At 37.1% G+C, this 10,787-nt stretch overlaps 1 long non-coding RNA gene across 1 annotated transcript; it reads left to right on the top strand.

Moving 5' to 3' along the window:
• The first annotated feature begins 915 nt into the window (after positions 1 to 915).
• Positions 916 to 10,522, top strand: LOC117027310 (uncharacterized). The gene is made up of 2 exons (XR_004423891.1): positions 916 to 2,188; positions 10,050 to 10,522. It is a non-coding gene; the product is annotated as an uncharacterized LOC117027310 (long non-coding RNA).
• Positions 10,523 to 10,787: the final 265 nt, after the last annotated feature.

Consider the following 10,787-nt stretch of genomic DNA (forward strand, 5'->3'; position numbering starts at 1 on the left):
ATTGTAAGGAGTGATTTTGTTAAGCAATTTGAGTGGCCACCTTTTGTTTTGACTGCCTGGCATCCATTTAACCTTCTTCATGTAACATATGCCCTGTAGAAAGCTTCCCTGGCCCCATTATTGACTGCTGGTTTTGGTGGCGAGCTCAAGTGCTGACCTCAGATGAACCTAAACCAGTCCACGTGTCTAGCCTTGCTACCCTGATGGCTCCAGGTGGCCACCTGATCTAAGCCAGACCACTTAGAGTGAATCTAGGATCTACTGTGGGAATTACCAGACAAGATGCGGTTTCATTCCCTTTGACTTGAGCCTGAAAGTATGTAAAGTGGAGCTGCTACAGCCATTTCACCACCATGAGGGAAATACCTATCTGAGAATGAAATGCCATGGAGAAGGCGTTTCTGCGAGATGGATAGCAACTGAGCCCTGTTGGTATTTTTGAGATGTTGATCCAGTTATCCCGGAAGCTAGATCTACGCCAGTACATGTCAGTCATATGAGCTAATACATTTCTTCTCCTTTTCCTCTTCCCTTTTCTTTCTTCTCCTCCTGCTTCTGATTCTGCTCCTTCTCCTCCTCCTCATTCTCCTCCGCTTTCTTTCTTTTTTTATAGTTAAACCAGTTTTTCTTTTGTTGTCTTGTTACTGCTTCTTTTATTAATGAAAGTGTCCCATTTGATATTGAAATGATGGAAACATTTAGTTGTAACGGGTGCTGGAATCTTACCTATCTTTATATTTTCATTTTTACAAGGTCCACGTAATATTACCATATTTATAGGTTTGCTGTTATATTAGGGTTCTTGAAAGAAACAAAATGAATAGGAAGTGTGTGTGTGTGTGTGTGTGTGTGTGTGTGTGTGTGTACATATGCACACAAGCCGACCGCAGAGCCAGGGAAAGCTGATGTTGCTGTTCAAGTCCGAAGGCCATCTGCTGAAGAATTCTTTCCTTTTGGAGGAGGTGAGTCTTTTGTTCTCTTCAGGTCTTCAATTGATCGGATGAGGCCCACCCACGTTGTGGAGCACAGTCAGCTTTACTTGTACACTGATGGAAATGTTACTCTCATCCAATGACCCCCTCACAGAAACATCCAGAAAATGTTTGACCAAATATCTGGACACCAAATACACAGATACCGAGTAATGAAAGTAATAATAATAGGCATTTTTATTTCGCTCTTCTTCCTATGTGTTAGGTACCTCACGAAGCATTCTACAAACATCATTTCAATGAATTGTCATACAACTGCTTCTGCTAAGTGCTACTATTATGTTATTTTTATAAATGAGGAAGTAACACTAAAGGAAATTAAACTTTAAAGAGGTTTGTCTAAGGCTATACAGCTAATAGACAGTAGAGCTAGGACATGAACCCAGTTTACGTGGTTCCAAAGCCATGTTCTTAACAAACAAGCTATACGCCACTTCTAGGCTACCAATTTGTTTGCCACACTTTGGCAAACAAATTTTTAGCAGAATACTCTGCTAAAAAAATCCTGGGTGAAAGAATCCTGAATTGGGAATCAGGAGACATTGCTTCTTTTATTTTTTTTTTCATTAAACACTATTGAGCTAAAACTGTTGGAAGTATATTATGCTCAGGAGATACCAAGACCAAATCAACTTCGGTGGGAGTTCAGAGAAATATGCAATGTGCTAAATTCTGCATGGGGTAAGTAGGGTCACCTAACCCAGTCCTGGAGGACCATCCAAGTTGAACATTGAGGGCAGAGTAGGCATGAGCTACATGGACCGAGCTGGAAGAACATGCAACAGAATAGCGAGGACTCAGTTTTCTCACTGGTAAAACGAAGGATAGAACTAAAAAATATCTAAGGTCCGTCCTGTATTAGCTTTTTATTGTTACCATAACAAATTACCGCAAAGTTAGCAGCTGGAACAAAGCAAATTTATTATCATTCAGTTCCAAAGGTTAAAAGTCTGACACAGGCCTCACTGGACTTAAATCAAGGAATTATCCGCCAGGCTGTGTTTTTTTCTGGAAGCTCCAGAGAGAATACTTTTCCTTTCTCCTTTAGGATGTTTGGAAGAATTCAGTTTCTTGCAGTTGTAGGACTGAGACCCTGTTTTCTTGCTGGCTGTCATCTGAGGGCAGTTCCCAGGTTCTTGAGGCCACCGCATTTCTTGGTTTATGGTCATCTTCCTCCATCTTCACAGTCAGCCACAGTGAGTCCCTCTCATGCCTTGAATCTCTCCTCCTTTTTCAATCATCTCTCTCTGACTCAGGCAAGATTCTCTGCTTTTAAGGACTCACATGATAAGATGGAGCTTGGATAATCCAAGGTGATTCCCCTGTCACAAGGCTCTTGACCTTAATCACGTCTGCAAAGTTCCTTTTACCATGTACGGACACATGTTCCTGGGTTCTGAGGATTAGGACAAGAACAACTTTGTGGGGCCATTATTCCGCCTACCACAACCTTCAAATATTAACAATGTTCTTATTTTACGGAAATTAATAATGAATAAAAAATAAGACGGGAAATTTGAAGAGGCAGCACCTTGGTTTCTCATGTGTAGAAATAATTTTTAAAGTAACCAGTCTGAAACAATAAGCTTGATTCTTTAACCTGGATGCCAGAGGCCAGAATTCCTAAATTCAAGGAAGAAACAGGTACATATGGAGCGGGAAAATTAAAACCCTCAGATCTGGACATCCCTCCACTGCCCCACTCACCAATCTGCTGGGAAATGTATTATCAAAAATAAGATGGGGAGAAGAATTGTGCTAAGCACAGTTTTAACGTAATTACAGCCATGCGCTGCTTAATGATGAGGGTACATTCTAAGAAATGCGTCATTAGATGACTTTGTCGTTGTGTGAACATCATAGAGTGCACTTACATAAACCTAGGTGGTGTAGCCTATTACACACCTCGGCTATATGGTATAGCCCAGTGCTCCTAGACCACAAGCCTGTACAGTATAAAATAACATGAGATTAAACCACAAGAGAAAATGATGCAATCAAGAGATGCTGGAAACACGAGATGTATGAGGCAGCTGCCGGTGTAACACAACATACCGTTTTTACAGTAACCTCTTTTTTTAATATAAGTAGAAAGAGTACACTCTAACATAATGTTTAAAAGTGTACTATAGTAACAACATAAATCAGTAACATAGTTATTTATTATCGTTATCCAGTATTATGTACTGTATATAATTGTATGAGCTATACCTTATGCAACTGATAGTGCAGTAGTTTCATTTACACCCGCATCACCACCTGTGAATAATATGTTGTGCTGTGACATCACTAGGTATGAGGAAATTTTTCTGCTCCTTTATAATCTTATGGGACCACTGTCATATATACAGTCTGTCAGTATGTGGCGCATGACTGTATTATGAACTATGGTTATTTAAACTTGTAAGATCACTTATTTTGTAATACCGTGATCTGTGCTTTATATTATGTGTAACATGCTATCTCTAGAATACATCATACATTTCTTCAAATACAGAAGAAGGTTACAAGTATGAGGCTGTATGGCCTGAATTTGAATCCTGGTTTTACTTCTCATGTAACTTTAGGCCAATTACTTAATCTCTTCTCTGTTTCCTCATCTCTAAAATAGATAATAATGGCACCTACTACCCTGGATTATTTTGAACAATAACTGATAGAATACTAGTAAAGTGCTTAGCGCAGTGTCTGACATATACTAAGCACTCCCTAAATAGTGACAGCCATCACTAGAGTTATATGGTTGCTTTAAAAAATTGAAAGAACACGGTTATTATCTACATGGTTTTGAGAAGGGATTTGAAAGTGGTCACATAGCCAATTAAAGTGGCTCTGAGACAAAAGCTCATTTCCTGCCTCCATCCTGATCTGTAGTCTTGTTTCTGAGTCTTCACAGAAGCCCGTGTAAACAGTTAGGTAGGGTGATCTTTTTTCCCCTCCCAGTTTTAGGGAAAAATCTATAGGAGAGAAGGGTATATCTTGTTTCTCCATGCCCCAGATCAGTAAGAACCATATTTGACTATAGTTTTGCTTTGCTATTGCAAAACACACTTCAAAATCCATTTATTTCTCTTCTGATTTTTCATTTTTTCAAACTGGTAATGTTTTCAAAGTTGCTGGAAATTGTGATGATATGTTTTCCTGATTAGTTTTACTCAAACAGACTTATCAATAATCCTTGGTCACTCTTCAAGTACTTCTGGTCTGGTGTCCAGAGTTTCATTAATATGGTGTCAAAAACAGGAAACTACAATTAGCCCATAGGGATTGAGGGGCACTCCCTAACCAAAGCCTCGAATTTCAAACAAAGCAATTCACTGATAAGACATATTTCATTGAAATTCTCAGCAAACATATTCAACAAGATTATATTGTCAGTAAGTTTGTGTCTAGATAAGCTTATCCTTTTCATTTGCCAGGAGAGATTATTTTAGGAATCTCCTTTTTTTTTTCTTTTCTTTTTTCCTTCTCCCTTGTTTTAATCATTCTCCCAGACAATTGATTTTAGGAGATAATATTTGATATATAAAAAGGGGAAAGTCAAATAGCTTATGAAACTGTAATATTCACAAAGTCTACTAAGTTGATGTACACACATAATTAGAGCAAATATTAATGCCCTTTGTACAATATCTGTCAAAAATGTCTAAGATGATGATTTGTAAATGCAAGAAAATATATAAATGTTGTCTTCTCTTTACTTTTCCTTAATTCACACTTTTGCTTCTTCACATCCCAATTTTATCAATGTCTATGGATACCTTTCACAAATGTCTCTTACCATTCAGCAGACTAGCCCAGACTTGTTAACCATGCAGTTGCAGGGTTCTAAGTGGGAGTGGAAAGGAAAGGTGCAATGCCTCTTGAGAGCTTGGCCCACTATTCGCACAGCATCTTTCTATTGCATCCTACTAACCAAAGATTCAAGGAGTGGGGAAATAGATTTCACCTCTTTATGGGAGGAGCTGAAACTCACATTACAAAGAGTATGGCTACAGGGAGTGGATAAATGATTGAGGAGGACCTTTTTGCAATTAATATATCATGATCATAAAGTGTGTTGTCTAGAGTGACCTCTGAGCCATACATATTTTCCTCTGGAACTTATCAAGTGCCATCTCTGGCCATGGTAGAGCTTCCTAAGATACACTGAGGAGGGATAGTGAACATATATTTCTTCCTAACAGAGGCTGGCCTAACAGTAAATACCCAAAATGAGACTAATATATGGTATACATGTAATTTAAGTTCTATTTATTAAAAAATACCTATTTGTATTAGGGAGTCATCAAAAATGACTCTAGTACCAGTTTTCCTACATTCACTCCATCACTCTATGCAGAAAAATAATGTGAAAAAATGACTACTAAGTATGCACCTTCTATAAACTAATGAGTAGCAGATCCATTCTCCATTATTTAAAAATAGATTACTTAAATAAATATTTAAGCTAACAAAATATAGACTACTTGTGACTTCATCACTTCTCTTTTCAAATGATGCTTTGGTTACTACCAGATAGAACTCATGGCTCACAATTTTTATTTGTTTGAATCCTGGAAAACCTTCATCCAATTTATTTCAGAGTTTTTTTGTTGCCACTCTGCTGGCCTTCTCCCACTTCCTGTTCCTTTGACAGTTTTTCACCTGGTATTTTTCAACCCATTCTCTTCTCTGCCTGATAAACTCTGATTTGTTCACCAACATCACCTAAAGTGCTATGATAACTTCTGAGTACATAAACATAGGAGAAAAGCCTGGGGGAGTGAGTGGTGAATTTTATGTGAAATGTAGTGGGTAAAACAAAAGGGATTTATAAAACATAAAATAGTGATTTTTATGAGTTAGTGAATTTTGGCACCTACACTGATTTTTATTGAATGTTTTCTTGTTGAGGATGAGCTTCCTACCCTCAGAGCACAGTTTCTTCTCTTGATCTGACTCTTGGTAAAGAGATTGCCTGGTGTTTATGACATGAAAGTCTACTGTCACTCCAAGGAAAGTCATACTGTGCTTTAATAATATTTCCTTTTGCTGGAGAATCAAAATTGATGTGGAAGAAAATCTATGAGATGGTTTTTAAAAAGGTAATTATTACTGCAGTTGACAAGTGGAGTGATTCATGAAGGAGAGAGATAAATGCTTTTAAGCCATTAACACACACACATACACACACACACACACACACACACACACACATTTCTTGTGCTTTCTTGATACTAAAAGAACTCCCTTAAACATTTCTTAAAAATACAGGAAGGAAAAAACCCACCTAACCTGTCTTGTATATCTCTGTAATCAAGATCATCTTTATTTCCTCCAAATAAATATACTTTGTAATTTTTCTCACCCTTTACTTTTGTATCCTATAGTCTATTTGGCGTGACGTGGGAAGCAAAAAAGACCATTTGTCTTAAGGGTTTCGATCAAAATGGGTTTGAAGTTTAGACTTTTTAATATTATTTCAAAATGAAACAGACACGTACACAAAATTGAATATTTAAAATGTGTCACATTTTTATAACTATATTTTTGCATTTAAAGATTTTTTTAATACACTGAGAGCCTCAAAATTGAAATATCTCTTGACCTCTGAGAAGCACTGCTTTTCTTTGAATCAGAATTTTTGTTTCTTGTTTTTATTACCGTCTGTGAAAATCTAATTCCATCCTTTACAAGCCAGCTCAAATCATTCCCCCATAAAGCCATCTCTGGTCTTTATGCTAGAAATAATTTCTTTAATTAAAAAAATGAATTGTCTTTGAATAAACATCTATGATTACTCAATTTCATGAGAGGCATTTTTTGTTAAATTTTATTCTCTGTCTCTCCATCTTTCTCTCTCTCTCTCGCTCTCTCTTGCTCTGTCTCTCTCCTCTGTCTCATGGCTACATGGCTAGCTGGAACTAAAATTAGGGTGAAATGCTTTACAGGATGTAAAGCTAGTATTTCTGAGCTCAGAGTAGTTTTCAGAGTAGAAGATGGGATTTGTTAAGTGTAAAGCAGTCTTTGCAGAATTGGATTAGGTGTTCTATTATTTTCAAAGATTTCCATTACCATAGTCTCTCTAATATCAGTCTAATTTAGGGTGAAAGCTCAAGAAGTCTCTGCTTAAGTAGAAAACCATTCCTCTGGACATACTCTGGGCTACTTGCATGTGGTTAGTGACATCCTTACTGCACTGGCAGAAAAAAACATTACCCAGAGTTCTCAAAGGTCACTAAACAGATGTCCAGTTAAACACTCCATATTTGGGAGCATCACTATGGGATGTTTCCATTCTGGTTATCTTTCAAGTTTTATTTCTCTACCTCTACTCATCTTTATGGGGTTCTGTCTGCAATAAACAATGATGCTTCTGGGAAATCCTTGCATCACAGAAAGTATTGATCCTGAGTCGGGCTCCTCAAGACAGTAATTTTACCATATAAGCCAACTCTTAGTGTTTAGGTGACATTTCCTCAGGTTCTCCAAGGGCCAAAAAATTCAGCTTGTGTATTGAGTGAAATTTTCACCTGCAAAGAATACAGCAATTTCCCTTGCGACAAGCAAGTCAATTTTCTCCGCAGAACCCTGGAAAAGCTCAGGAATTGGAGGTATCAAATAATCCATAATGTACAAAAAGTGGTATGTAAAAGGCCCCAAATTGAGGGATTATTTAACTGTCTATAAAAGGAGCAGTCAGGTTGACCTGGTCTCTTCCTCCCCACGCTAGCTAATTAAGTTACTACCCCTCTTCACTCTTACAGGAGCCTGGAGAGGAAGTCTCCGAAGAAAGTGAAAGCAAGTTATTTACAAAAACCAGCAGTGGGCTGGATTTAGCCCTGTGGCCATAGTTTGCTGATTCTGAAATTGATAGCTAAGAAGCACTAGATATGTGAGTAAAGCTTTTAGCATGAGATATCAAAACAAGCCAAAAGAAAAAGGAAATCATTGGAGGAAGCAGAGAAAACTTTAAAACAATTAATATCATTATCCTTAGAGAGATAATAACGTTATGCTATTCATTAATCAAAAACAAGCTACAATAAAAAAGGAACAATCTGAATATGAAAGAATGCCAAGAGATTAAAATTCTGGTAGCTGAATAAAAACAAATTCAAAAGAAGAGTCAGCAGATAAAATTTTGATAATAAAGAAGTTAAGAAAAACAAAAATACAAAGAGGTAGATAATAGGAGGGAAAATATAGGAAAATAAGAGAATAAAGATAACCTATTTATAGAGGTTCAACAATCTACTAACATAAATTCCAGAACAAACAGAAAGAAATTATCAGTTAGACATTACAGGAAAATTCCCCAGAATTGAAAACTTGTGGCTCCAGATTGAAAAAGCCCATTAAATTTTCAGCACAAGAAGTAATGACGAATTCTTTCCAAGGCTAATTATCATGGCATTTCAATACCAGAAAACAAAAAAAGAACTCCAAAATTTACTGGAGAGAAAAAAGTTTACTTACAAAGAAAGGATAGCATCAGAAAATAGCACAACATCAGACATCTCAACAGGAATTTGAAAGCTGAAAGACTTATATTTCACATATGACAGATTATCAGTTAAGTTTTATAGTGGAACAAAGCCATTGCCAGATTAATATAAACTCCCAAACCTTCATTTCCTACACATCCTTCCTCAGGAAGATACTGAAAAATAGAGCTTCAACAAAATAAGGGAATAAACTAAGGGTCATAAAAAAGATTTTGGATTTAGGAAACAGCAGATGCAAAACAAGAGAAGTGAAGGGAATTTTCAAGATGCCACCAAAGGAAACTCCCAAGAAAATAGATGGCCTGAGGAATAGTCAGTCCTGAGCAAGAGGTCAGGTCATAGCAGGGGATGCTGTCTTCAGCATAACATACAGAATTGAGAAGTTATCTGGCAGTATTGATTGAATTGAAAATTATATTGCAAGGCATTTTATAGAGTTGTTGGAGTGTGTTGGAAATGAAACAAATAAAAAAAATGAGACTATCATCAATTCTTGGAAACATAAATTTGTAAAGGAAGTAAATATAATCATAATACTTCAGAGGTGACTCAGCAGTGATAAATACTTACATAATTATAATAATGAAACTTCTGAATTTGGGTTTAAATGAGAGAGAGAGAGAGAGAGAGAGAGAGAGAGAGAGAGAGAATATTATAATTATATTGGCAAGAATAGAAAGGACAGAGGGTGAGTGAAATCATTTACCATATTGGAAAGTTAATAAACTTTAAAATATATGTTGGAAGACAGTGATACATACATACTATTTCAAGTTTTGAAAGCAAATATTAAAGAAAATGTTAAAATTGCAAACAACACAAGAAAGGTGAGAACACAGAACTGCTTTGTTGTTGTCATAAGCCTTTTAGCATTGCTTGAACCTAAAAAACATGTAAATGTAGTACTTTGATTAAAACTCAGAATTAATTCAAACAATCTATTAGGTAAAAGTTCTGTGTATCGTTGATTCTTGCTGGTTTCAAATCAGTTTCATCTAAAAGAAATGGTGGTCGAAATTTAGCAATTATTCCTAGAATTAGATTTAAAAGTACATTGGATAATTAAAAATAAAAACTAGAAATCTTGAGAAAATCAATTCACAATGGTTAAGAGCTACCACACATTTTTCATACCTTTTAGCAGGATACAACAAAAGGATCAAAATCCTTATGTAAAAGATTACATATTAGACCTAGATGAGGTCCCAGAAATCCTTTCATATTGTATCATTTATTCTTTGAAAATATTTTACATTGAAGAAATGTCTATTGCCTTGAATAAAATGTTGTGACTTATATTTTGTTTCACACCCAGAAATTGACTATATGAAGAACCAAGTGGTTTTTTTTAACACACTACTACTATTGAGGGACTGAATTAAGGTTGCACAAGTCATTATTTTGTTCATGTTATGAGTTAGTTTATTCTGTCTTATACAGCGTTAGGATTGACTTGTTCGTATAAGAGCTGCCCAACACATTAGGATCCTTTTAGTGAACTGAGAATTAATGCTGTCCTTTAATTGCATGTTGTTCTTCCTTGGGCTCTCCGATCACTGCTGAGCAGCATGCGAACACCAAGGACATACAGCTCTTTGGGAAGCGTTGAATGGAAATATTCTCCTTCCGCCCTCACTGGCTGAATCGTGAGCTGTGTCTCGGGTCCTAGAAATGAAGCGCTGCCCGGGCACGCATGCGCACGACTGGAGCGCTGAAGGGGACTGTGCGACCTGTGAAAACTCTGTGTGCCACTCTGCAAACGAGTTAATTACTCCTGACGGAGCAGGGCTTTCGAGGCGCTGTGTGAAATTAATGAAAAGCACTGCGAAGCATTCACACGGAGGGGCTCTTTCCTTCATTAGGGCCGCTGCTCACAGAGGACATGATCGCATGGGATCACTCACCTTTCCCCGTGAAATCAGGTTGTGGGGGCCTGTGCGGTGCTCAGCGTGCGGCTTCCTCCTAGGCCACCACATTTCACAGAACGTTCAATAAAGTCTGCTTTTAGGAGCACATCACTGCTCTTCTAGGGCTTCACTCGCAAGTAAGACTTGTTAAAATGCCTTATATTTTTATATAAAACTAGAATAGTTTAACCCCTGAGAACACTGGGAGCAAATCGGACTTAGGCTGCTGGCATTAAGCGAGTGACTGCTGAAATGCTGAAAAATGAAGCAGGGACTGAGAGCCAGAGGCTCCCTTAGACGTGGAAAGGGTTCTCAGAGCAAAACTGTCCTATATTTTGGTTTCTGGAGGTCAAAAACATGTTTGTTTTTTCTGGAAGTTAAAAGTTTCTTGGGAAAAT

This window comes from Rhinolophus ferrumequinum, chromosome 9 (assembly GCF_004115265.2).
Source record: "Rhinolophus ferrumequinum isolate MPI-CBG mRhiFer1 chromosome 9, mRhiFer1_v1.p, whole genome shotgun sequence".
Taxonomy (NCBI): domain Eukaryota; kingdom Metazoa; phylum Chordata; class Mammalia; order Chiroptera; family Rhinolophidae; genus Rhinolophus; species Rhinolophus ferrumequinum.